Source organism: Calypte anna, chromosome 10 (assembly GCF_003957555.1).
Source record: "Calypte anna isolate BGI_N300 chromosome 10, bCalAnn1_v1.p, whole genome shotgun sequence".
In the NCBI taxonomy this organism is placed as follows: domain Eukaryota; kingdom Metazoa; phylum Chordata; class Aves; order Apodiformes; family Trochilidae; genus Calypte; species Calypte anna.
In genome coordinates this window covers 4,186,773-4,198,374 of record NC_044256.1, presented here as the reverse complement: position 1 = coordinate 4,198,374, position 11,602 = coordinate 4,186,773, and the positions used below count along the sequence as shown (strand labels likewise).

The window sequence follows — 11,602 nt, the reverse complement described above, 5'->3', positions numbered from 1 at the left end:
AGATCACCACAGAACAGACTGAGCACACAGATTAAGTATGAGATTAGCTGAGATGTCATTAACAATCTGATCTGCAGAGGATGCATGCTGCAATACTGGTGAAAAAAAATTCTATCTAGAAGCTGGGCTTGTGTGTATCTTATTTAATTGCCTCCCTTAGTTAGCAGTGAGCAAAAGAATAACTCAATCTAGATGAGTCAGTGTTATCTACCTCTCTGCAAATGCTCTTTCCATACCAGCAGTGTTGCCCACTTAGCTGGATGGAAGCCTGCTGGCAGGAAGACTCCAAATATCATATTTGCTTTTTCAGCCTGTAGATGATGCTGGCAGGCTGTTCCCTCACTGGCTGAGGGTGGTTTTTAGGGGTAAAGTGATATTTAACCACTTAGATGAAGCTGTAGTCCTTTTAGCTGTTGTCAAGGATGGGGGTCAGACTTCAGGGTATTTAGTAGCTGGTCTGGTGGTCTTGTAAGGAAAGGGAGTAAAAATGTAAAATACTTCATTTAAACAAAACCAATTCTATTCTGCCTTGACTTTTGGTTTTAGCTACTTAGGGAAATAAAACACTGCTATTTAAACTGTACAACTTGGGCTCTTTAACTCCAACCCTTATGGTCATTTTTCATGCATGCAGAAGTCCAAGGCAAAGTTATAGTTTTGGTATGTATGGTATAAATATGATTTTTTTTTTCTTACCTAATTATCACAAATCCTGTAAAAATTTACAATGGAAGGTCAGAGAAAGGAAGAATTATGATGAATCAAAGTCAGAAATGTAGTTTATAAGCAGCTTCATAAAATTTGTCCTCAGTGAAAATCAAGTTAAGCAGAGTAAATCTAGTACTTTTAGTAGAGCTAAAACAAAGTGTTTCCTTTTTTTCTGTTCCATTGTTTTCATTTACAAGGCCTTTCTCAAGCAAGTGAACAAGGGGATACAGGATACACAGGAATAAGCATCAATCATAAAGAACAAAAGAGTTATTTGGAACAGTACAAATAACTTCTGTGTTATACAAAAAATTTCTCCAACATACTTTGAAGATTGAACGTATATTTTGAATCTTGCTTTTTGGTTTTGATGATGTAAAATTCAGTCATATTTGCATATTTGAATAGGAAGATTCTGATGTCTCATATTAAGACTTTTCCTGTCACACCTTGAAAGCAAAGAGACAGTGCAGTTTCTAATAATAAAATTATTTACTCTTTTTTTAACAGGCACATACTAATATAAAGATGTCACCTGTGCATCAAGCATAAAGAATAATGTTGTCTTGTTATATTGTGTGAAAATATTCTTTAATGAGGAAAAGTCTATAAAATGGGCAAAGCAGGGTGAAACAGCTACTAATACCTTCATTACTTTTTGTCAAAAAAATGACAGGCCTATCAGTAAATGAATGAGCTAGAAGGAATAAACAGACAGCTTATAGAAATTGCTTTCACAGTGATCTCTGAACACAAGATGCAGTCTTAAGCCTTCAAATTTCAATGCAGTCATTTTGGCAACAGCAGCATATGAATATCTAAGGTGTCAAAATTGGTTTACTGTTCATATTCCATAGTTATGCTTTGGAGTATTTTCTAGTTTTAAATATGTTTTGTGAAATATTCCATTCTACCCTTTAAAAATTGTTTAGTCACTAACATTATTCAGAACTGTAGACTTCAACCTACTGATTACACTTGTTACAAGTGTAGTTGTTGAAAGCACTTTGTCCTTTCAGAATTAATGGATATTTTTGTGTTGCTCAAGGCATATTTAGAGCATAATACCATGAACAAAATGCTGCCCTAACTATTGATTCTAGAACGTGATGCTGGGGCATGATATTTTGGGGGCTCATTCCAGCAATAAAGTACAGTTCTAATGATGGTTCTCCTAACATACAGAAAATTGATAACACTTTCTGTAGATTAAACAGCATAGCTTCCATTAAACCTCTGCAAGGACTAAAGAACAGTAAATTTTTAACCACCTCAGTGTTCATTTGTTGTACTTTGTGTTGAATTATTTAGTACCTTTTTCCCTTACTCCTTCCTGCTTTAAGGTATAATCCGCATTAAAAGCACTGTCACTAATCAGGTTACCAAATCTTAAATCATATATACTGCTCCTGCTACTTTAAATCTTTATATTATGCTTACCTGAGAAGCAGTGAAAGGAGGCTGTGTTTTTCATAAATTAATTGATGAATATTTATATACCAGATGGTTCTCCAAGTGCTAGAAAAAAATGATGGTGTTTAAACCAGAGCAATTGACAAAGGCTGAAGAAAGAAACTCATTAAAATATCTGTGGAGGGGTAGCACACTTGTGACTTCTAACAGCCAAATTATTTATGCATTTGGAGGTACAGTTTGCCTACTGCAGATATATTCTTGAGCTTCACATTCTTGATTGTGCACCTGATCCTCTGGTTAGCCTGTGCTTTTAAGAGAAAGCTTAGTGCTATACATAGTACCAGATTAGCAAAGGCTGTAAGCATGGTGACTCCAGTAACATGAATATCTGGATATCTGTCCACAGTGTTCCTCAGGAGAATGACTCCGACTCAGTGACTTTGCTGTGTCCACTTTGTTTACTGGTTGAGGATTGGAGTCTGAAACATGGCAGAAGACAGAGCAGGGGAAAGGTGACTGTTTAATTTAAAAGGCACATTCTCACCTTTACTTAGTTTATGTATATTTTATACAGTTTAAATTAGCTTTAAATCAGTATATTTGTTTTAATCGATTTGTCCAAGCAAATTGGTTGTCTGGTAGGATTTGGTTACAGACTGAATTTTGGTGCCATCATCTGTTGGCAGTGTATAATTGCAACATGGGCAGACTGGGATCCTGAAACGTCTAAAATTGCACTTTTTGTATTGCTTATTTCACGTATAACTTCAGTTCTTGTACTCACAGAAAGGTCTTATACATGGTGCTTTAAAGAAAACTGCCAATAGTCCATACAGTGGAGCAGCCCTTGGCTGTTGGATTGAGTGCTGTATGTGGATAGGAAGCAGAAATTTTACTAGACAATGTGACCTCTAGAAGAGCATCTCTGAAGCTGATTTAAAATAGCTCCTCATGTCAAAACTACAGGTGCTCCTGAGATTTTACAGCAAGAGTGTGTGTTGCATATTTATTCTGTTTGGAGACTTCTGCTCTTTGTTTTGATAAAGGGTTTGTCTGACCTGCACAAATAAAACTATTTGAAAGCAGTAAACACTGACTTCATTCTGCTGCTCTAGAAAGCAGAGCTCAAACTCCCATCCACTTCCCTGGGAATAAAGTATCCTGCCACTATGTGGTGTTCTCCATTACCAGCATCTGCAGAAAGAATAATGATTGTTTTCTGTGCTTTACCAAATGCTGTATTTCAATTCAGCAGGTCATCCAGAGGCAAGAAGATTTAACATGAGTCTTACTTGCTTGTAGTAGATGCCTACACTGTAATCAGGCTTCTCTAGCTATGAGGCAGTGTAGTAGTAAGGTTCCTTTCCACATTCGTAGGCCATTATCACTGGCTGAAAAATCTGCTCTCCATTTATGTCCTCAGCCTTAATCTAGGTTTATCACTTTGTATCAGTGTCCTGAAAAAGAAATAAGTATGAAGATAACACAGAGATGTCTGGAGTAAGAGTCACACTTGTTAGAATGACAAATGAGACTTGGCTATACCTCAGGGCTGTGTGCCTGGTGTTTGTGGGTAGAAGTCATTGCCCAAGGATGTTTGTGTTTGGGTTTATCTTTTACCATTAACTGCCAGTGGAAATTGATTCTGACATTAGCTCACCCTGAGGTAGATGTTTATAAGTGGCAGACCTACCTGCTTCTCTCTGTTGGCACTAAGAGGACTTTGGACTCAACTGGAGACTCTCCAATCTGAATTCTCCTACGATGAATCTCATGCAATATATCCACACTGTCACTGTATTTCTGGGGCAGAGAAAGAAGCTCTGTCATGAATATCTACAAGAAGGTGCCACCTGAAAAGGAAAATCTCAGAGACCTGAAACCCAGAGCAACATGTTGGGGTTGGACCACCCAACAGCCAGAGTCCCATCCACCAGCAAACTGTGAGTGTTTTTACAACTTGTTAGTGGTTTTGGGTTTCAAGCAGGTACCTTCTCCCAAGGGTGAAAATCAAGGGGAAAGCTTTATTTTGTATTTTGGGCAGGATTTCTGTGTGTTATAGGTGACCCTTAGCAACCAAACAGCTATGTAACATCTATAACTAGATGACAGATCTGTACTGCACAGTTAGCTGCCCAGGTGAACTCAAAACTTGTCACTGATTTTTGCACTCTCTTAATCTTCTTGTTTATTCTGTGCTTCATTAAAGTCAATCTCTGCTGGACAGACTGTCACTCAGGCTCGGCCTATCCTGCTGTCTGCACTCTCCAGGGAGCACCCTTCATCCTGATAAATGGTCTATTAGGAGAGCACATGTCAGAGAGAAACCCTCCGTGAAGCTAAATAGATTAGAGTCTCTTCCCTCTGAATAGTCTCAGTGGAATGGAGTAGGTATGATCGTTAAAGTGGATTTAGAATGAGAAGACACATTTTCCTTCAGACAGGAAATTGCTCTGAGTTTAGAAAGGTACAGATTAGTTCTAGTGAATGCATTAAGGGAAAACCCTCAGCACTTGCCACCAGAATGGGCACAATGTGTGCATGGCCTGGAATTTGCTGAACTTTCTCATGGTGCCTGCTTGTGAATTGAGTAGAGAGAGCCTCTCTCTGTGGAGGTTTTGTAATGCCTTTCTCTAAGTACAGCAATTAATAGCATGGAAAAAATGTACAAAACAAAGCATTTAATATTCTTGCAGTGCAGTTTAGCAGCTGCAGCAGTGTTAGAGGAACCAGCACAATGATCAGCAAACCTACAGCAAAGGAAGGGAATTTATTGTCCTTACAGACATCCCATCCCCCCAGCTGTGGCATTGTAAGTCATTGCTACTCTGTCCTTGATCTTCTAAACACTTCATGGTAGCAGCAAGGTCACAAAAATCCCTTACAAATGGAAAGCTTGCCCTTGAAACCATCTCTTTACAGGTGTGACTTAGTATGAGGTACTGCTCACCCAAATGCCTCTGGTTCATCTTCTGATGCTGCCCTTTCCCTGGCACATGTTTCCTCAGGCACAGTCTGGGGATGATGGGGAAGGGAGAGAGGAGCTTGGCTTGTTCCTGTCCACTTCTTCATAGAGTTCAGGAATTGCTAGGAAGAGGAGAACCTACCTCAGTTGTTTCCAAGGTTAATGGACATATAGTAGCTCTGCTCTTCTGCAGACCCTCAGAAGCAGCTTGAAGCTCCCCAGATAGCTGTTTGGGTTTTTGGTGTTTTTTTTTTAGTTAAATATTTTTCTTTCCTTTCTTTTTCCTAAAGTGTATTTATATCTTCCCTTTTTCTGCATTAGTGTGTGAAAACTTTGCCACACAACAGCCATTTCTGTCAGTAGCAAAAGTTTTATCTTATTCACTACTCTGTGGATGTTTGAGGGGCTGGAGGTGCCTGTGGGGAAGGGAAGGCCCATGCAAAGAGCAGGCAGCCCAGTTCTTGGTGCTTCCTTTTTCGTTGCTTGCAGGAAGTAACATGCAAGATCTCTTTTTTGCTCTTGTTCAAGCCAATCCAACAGATACATCTTGGTTCTATTGGCACCAAAGAGGGTGGCAGAGGTTCATTGGTGGCATTCATACCAAAGCAGGAATGCTGACAACAGACTTGTGTGGAGAGTGGCTGTTGCACAGGGAGAGGACAGAAAAGATTATGCTGAGAGAAACTAAGTTCAAATGAGTTAAAGGAAGATAAATTTACATTTTCTGGTAGACCATCTTCCAAGAGATAATAAAATCACAAAGAAGTAACAAACAGCAAATTCAACAATGTTTTTTGTACACTTTTTAATAATAGCAGTAAAGAGCTACAATTATCATAAGAATCTGCATGTTGTAGACACATGTAATCTCATGCAGTTATTGTTCCTAAGCTGCATCTTGGTGTTAGCAGTAGTAATATATTCACTGTCTGCCTGGGAAGATTTGGTTGACAATAACTGCAGTGATGGTACAAAAGCTGAAAGAGGTAACGTGGGGAAGAGGGACTTCTGGGAGACTTTTTTCATCTCTTTTGTTGTTGTTTATTTAAATGTAAATCTTTCAGGGGGAAAAAAAAAGAAAAAAAAAAAGGCCAAAATCTGATAAATATTCAGTAGCCTTGGTGGATTAATCAATGTGAGGCTGAAGTTACAGAGCTGGTGAGTCATACAGAAACATGTCCAGGGAAAAAAGACACTTCAGATATTTTAAGTTAAAGGAGGAACAGAATTCAGCAAACTCTTAAAAGAAGCCGAGGCCCTTTGTGTATTTTAGTGTCTTCTAATAGTGTACTTCTAAAGTCATCTTTTAAAAATAAACTATGTAGGAAAATAGTCACTTGGGTCATCTTCAGGCAGACCTGAGCAGTACTGAATCCAGACAGCTATGGTGAGTTCAGCCTTTTGCTTTCAGATTGGTGAATGAGGAGTAAAGGCTTGCAAGCTGTTGTTAGTACAGCAGGTTGGTACTAAATCTGGCACCAGGGTATCACACACAGTTGTAGGGAATGTAGGATCTAGAAAAGCTGTTCTGCTCTGCCTGCACTTGTTCAAGCTCTGGTTTCTGCCCATGGCTGGATCTCCCAGGATCTCCCTGGGCTGAGATTCTCTCCCATGGCTGGACACAATCTGATGCAAAGAGGAGCAAAAGCCCATTTTCCCTCTCTGTCCCTTGGTGTTGGTTCAGTGTGGCTTTCACTCCCAGGGCAAAGCACAGCAAAGGTGGCTGCTCCACCTGGCTCCTGTGAAAGTGGTGCTAAACCTTCCTGGGGTGCTGGGGATACCCACCCTTCCCTCTGTCAGTCCTGAAGAGGCTGTGAGAGCCACCTCCTCTATCTGAACAAAATCATAGAATCACAGAATCATAGAATCCTTGGGGTTGGAAGGGACCTCGAAAGATCATCTAGTCCAACCCCTCCTGCCAGAGCAGGGCCACCTAGAGTACATCACATAGGAACGTGTCCAGGCGGGTTTTGAATGTCTCCAGTGAAGGAGACTCCACGACCCCCCTGGGCAGCCTGTTCCAGGGCTCTGTCACCCTCACAGTAAAAAAATTTTTCCGGATGTTCAACTTGAACCTCCTGTGCTCCAATTTACACCCATTACCCCTTGTCCTATCACTGGTCACCACTGAGAAGAGCCTAACTCCATCTCCCTGACACTCACCCCTTACATATTTGAAAACATTGATGAGGTCACCCCTCAGTCTCCTTTTCTCCAAACTAAAGAGACCCAGCTCCCTCAGCCTTTCCTCATAAGGGAGATGTTCCACTCCCTTAATCATCTTAGTAGCTCTGCGCTGGACTCTTTCAAGCACTTCCCTGTCCTTCTTGAACTGAGGGGCCCAGAACTGGACACAATACTCCAGGTGCGGCCTCACCAATGCAGAATAGAGGGGGAGGAGAACCTCTCTTGACCTACTAACCACACCCTTTCTAATGCACCCCAGGATGCCATTGGCCTTCTTGGCCACAAGGGCACATTGCTGGCTCATGGTCATCCTCTTGTCTACCAGGACCCCCAGGTCTCTTTCACCTACACTGCTCTCCAGCAGGTCAGCCCCCAACCTATACTGGGACATCGTGTTGTTCTTCCCCAGATGCAAAACTCTACACTTCCCCTTGTTGAATTTCATCATGAAATCATTGCATGCTATAAACATATTATTTTTTTCATTTATAAAGCTTAAAATACACTTGACCTATTTTAAAAGTGTTGCTGTTTCCAGGGTAGCAACAATAAAACTAATACCTGAAGAGACCTACAGAAAAGCCAGGATGCATGTCATGAATGTCATGTTATTTCATGGCTTTGTGCTTAAGCATCTTATTTACTGGATCTACTTAAAAGATTACCAACTTGAACTGGTTCAAAACTTTGTTTAAATGAAATCTATATAGCATCAAAAGAATTCACAGTAACCATCTTTGGGATGTAGGTAGATATGACAGAAATTTGTGGTTTAGTATTCATTGTGTATTGGTCTTTTTGTTCTTGGTTTTTTAAATGTTTGTACCATACCTCATTATGAATGCATTTCAAGGGCTTTGCCTTTACAGGATGAAATGAGTAAGCTTATGTTTAGCATTATTATTCTAACATTTGCTAGTAAGCTCTGCCTATGTTATTGCTGAATTACAAACTTTAGCAATAGTATTAGAAAATCAATGTCAACAAATGTCTAGGATTTTTTTTATTTATTTATTTATTCAGATCAGTTTAAATTAAAAGTGTTCAAATCTGCAATAAGATGCAGTTTAGTAGAATATACATAGAACCTAAACAGTCATTTAGCACTGACTGGGACTGGCCAGAAAATCAATACATAGGGAGATTTTCATATATTTTGTGATGAAAAACATCTCAGTTCTTTTCACTGCTTCTTGAGGAAAAAGAGACAAATTCTCTGATACAGCTGAGGACATGGAAGGTGAATCTTCTACCCCTAAGACTGCTGGACTCCTCTTTGAAAGCACACTTTGAATATTATGGTTTTCTTGCTTTCAGGTGGGACAAACTGCTGAGACTCAAGCTGTGTCCTCAGGCTCAAGGTATCCAGAGAAGGATTTGTGCACCTTGGCAGACTCCCTTCTGCACCTGAGGTCTGAGCCAGTTGGATGCCATTCTCACCCCAGGCTCTGTGCAGAGTACCAGGATGCTTTCACATGATTTGCTGATTCAGCTTGGGAGCCAGGCAAGGTGGGGATTTGCTGAAAACCTGCCTGGAAGGCAAAGAGAATCAGTTCTGTAAATATTGAAATTGATAAGAAGAAAGGGCTTTCCTCCTCCCCCTGCCCCTACCATACAGGTATAAAATGAAAATTCATACTCCTTGAGGAAATTGGCACAGTACATAACAAGTAGGTGAGAATTAATTGTTGCTTTCAAGTAATTTTTTTAAAGAGGAGAATATTTAGAAAGTTAATCTTGCCATCTAGTAACAATAATTTTGTTTTATGCAGCTGTAAGTGAAGTGTCTGGTGTCAAAATGGAGTGGTACTTGTAAGCAGTAATCAATAAACATGAATTATTTAGGAGACACAGGATAAAAATGTGCAAGTATTAAATCAGAATCAATCCACTGTATACAAGCACTAAGGAATGCATATGAGTTTCTAGCAAATAGTGCCATCCATTTGGATTTTCACTTTATGTGCATAAAAACAAAGTATAAGAGAGTATTTCATTTTAAAAATGTAAATAAATGATACATCAAGTTTAACTCAGCTGTGCAAACTGACTGTTAAAGATCAGATATCTTAAGTTAGAACATCTACAGTACATAAAAGCAGACATATCTGGCCAGATGGTGTGAGAAGAATAAGAAGTGACTGCATTTCAAATAAATAACAAGCACCTAGAAATCATGTGAGGTCAGTCAGGGAACACAGGGCTTTAGCTGAGCACCGCATTTTAAAACAACCTGGAAGGAAGAGATGAGACAGTTTAGGAGTGACTGCTTTCCCTGTGCAACTGGTAGAGAGGAGGTTTTAACACCATTCCAAGGTGGAGAAAATATCTGTATAAAAGTATCTGTAGTAGAAATAACACCACAGAAGAGACAGACTGATTTGGGGAATTGACTCTGCTAGACATCAAATGGGGTTTTTTTGAGGCTGTAAGTGATCATTCAAAAAATTATCTCAGGTCAAGCACTCTTGGCCAAACAAAACCAAGCAGAGAGGAGTCCCTCTGTTGGAAGGGCAATTAAAAAGTCTCATTTAACACAGACACTGTTATTCACACTTTTTCCTTATTCTGTCTGCAGAACTTGGTCCCAAGAAGTTGGATCTTGGAGATCCTAATGGGAGATGTCATTCCAAACCTGTCAATGGAGAAGTCACCCCACAAAGAGGAAGAGGAGTAACAGTCCTCACATGTTAAATTAGAGAACTGAAAAAAGGCTCACAGCAAGAGAAAAACTGAGACCAGTGCTCAAAATAGCACCTATGGGAAGGTAAGAAAATGCCAGCTGGGTAAGAGACAAGAAAGAAGCTAGAGCTAATCCCTCTGAAAACAGTGAAATGAGCTTCTTAGTCAACAGTTGTATCTCTGTAGCACATGTCTGAATAGGTATGGGGACAGCAAGAGGTTATGTATAAGCTAAAGCAAAAAGCAATATTAGGGTGGTAATTTGTTTTTTTGTTTCAAAGCAGCAAGTGACATTCATGAAACAGAGGGTGAGGTAATGACCCTGTTTGAGCCAGTGGCAAAATGCCTTTGGGTTGAAGTCACAATCAAGGCTTTCTTTACACACAGTTCCTGGTCACTTCTGGCTACATCACATGAGCACTAACTTGGTGTTAGCAGTCAACAGCTTTCAGTTGTGTGCAAAGCTATGCTCATGAACATGCAAGTGCTGCATGTTTTGTCCACTGAAGCATATGTGTTAAAAAAACAACGAGGCACAGAGAGATGGAGAGTGGCAGAAAGTCACTTAGAGCCTTAGTCCTCTTCATGGCTGGGAGCTTCCCTCTGGTCTGGGTGTCCCTGAGAGCCCAAACTGCCCAAAGGCATTCTGAGAAAAAGGGCCCATCCTCTCTTCCTAGAAAGTTTGTATCAGTCACAGCATGAGAGCAGCACTGCTTTGTGATTTACAAGCAGAGAGGCTGCTAAGAATGGCCATGATGCACCTGGAGAAGTGTGAGTCCTCATAGTGCAGTGAGAGCCTTTAGTGGGCAGTGATGTAGGTATTCAGATGCAGGGCAGGCATAAACACACCAGTCCCTTCAGTCATCCTGCTGTGCAAGTATGACAGGCATTTTTGCAGGCATTCAAAAAGGTTGGAAGATAAAATAGTTTTCTGAATGTTATGCAGCAAATTAGGGCAAAGCCAGAACTCAGGCACACCTAATACTCAGTTTGTGTCAAATCCTGCTAATTGCTTGAAGAGTCTTTGCTGGTGTCAGGTAGAAAATGTAGTTACATATTTGAAAATGTTCCCCTGCTTCTTGCTTGGAGAGCTCTTAAAGAGAAAAGGATTAACAGAATGAGAATGTAAGTTTCTCATTGTTCAGCAGAAATGGAGGACTAGCAAACTCCCCCATCATATGCAGGAAGGGTTCTCTGAATCACAGAATAGAGACTTTTGTAGCAATGTTTAAAGTGGAATTGATAAATCTGAGCATTATCAGTCCACAGACTCTAAGAAAATTAATCCAAATATTGCAGCTTTTCAGTGTTTGCAGCTTCCATTGCTTTCAGGATCTGCAAGATTAGCCTCCAGTTTGCAAGGGAGAAGCCTTACCTGATAGGCTTTTGAGGAATGGTGCTCTTTGAAGAAATAATTCAAACCACCAGTTCATGCTTGGGTGTTATTAGGCACCTTTATCCCTGTGCTGCAGTTACTGGTTTCCTTGTGCATGGAGTGAATTAGTGCCATGTTCCAGCTGGATTTCATGATTGTATTATCCAGTGAGTAGTAAAATCCATTCATGTCAACCCTTTGAAATACCAGCCATGCAATGTTGTGCTTCATGGGGGCTGGTTATGTTATGAAAGAAAGAAAATGCTTGC

The 11,602-nt window shown here is 40.2% G+C and overlaps 1 long non-coding RNA gene across 1 annotated transcript; it reads left to right on the top strand.

Annotated features, from left to right (window-relative positions):
- Positions 1 to 4,004: 4,004 nt before the first annotated feature.
- LOC115598890 lies at positions 4,005 to 9,973 on the top strand. Its single transcript, XR_003987998.1, has 3 exons — positions 4,005 to 4,067; positions 8,594 to 8,785; positions 9,855 to 9,973. It is a non-coding gene; the product is annotated as an uncharacterized LOC115598890 (long non-coding RNA).
- Positions 9,974 to 11,602: the final 1,629 nt, after the last annotated feature.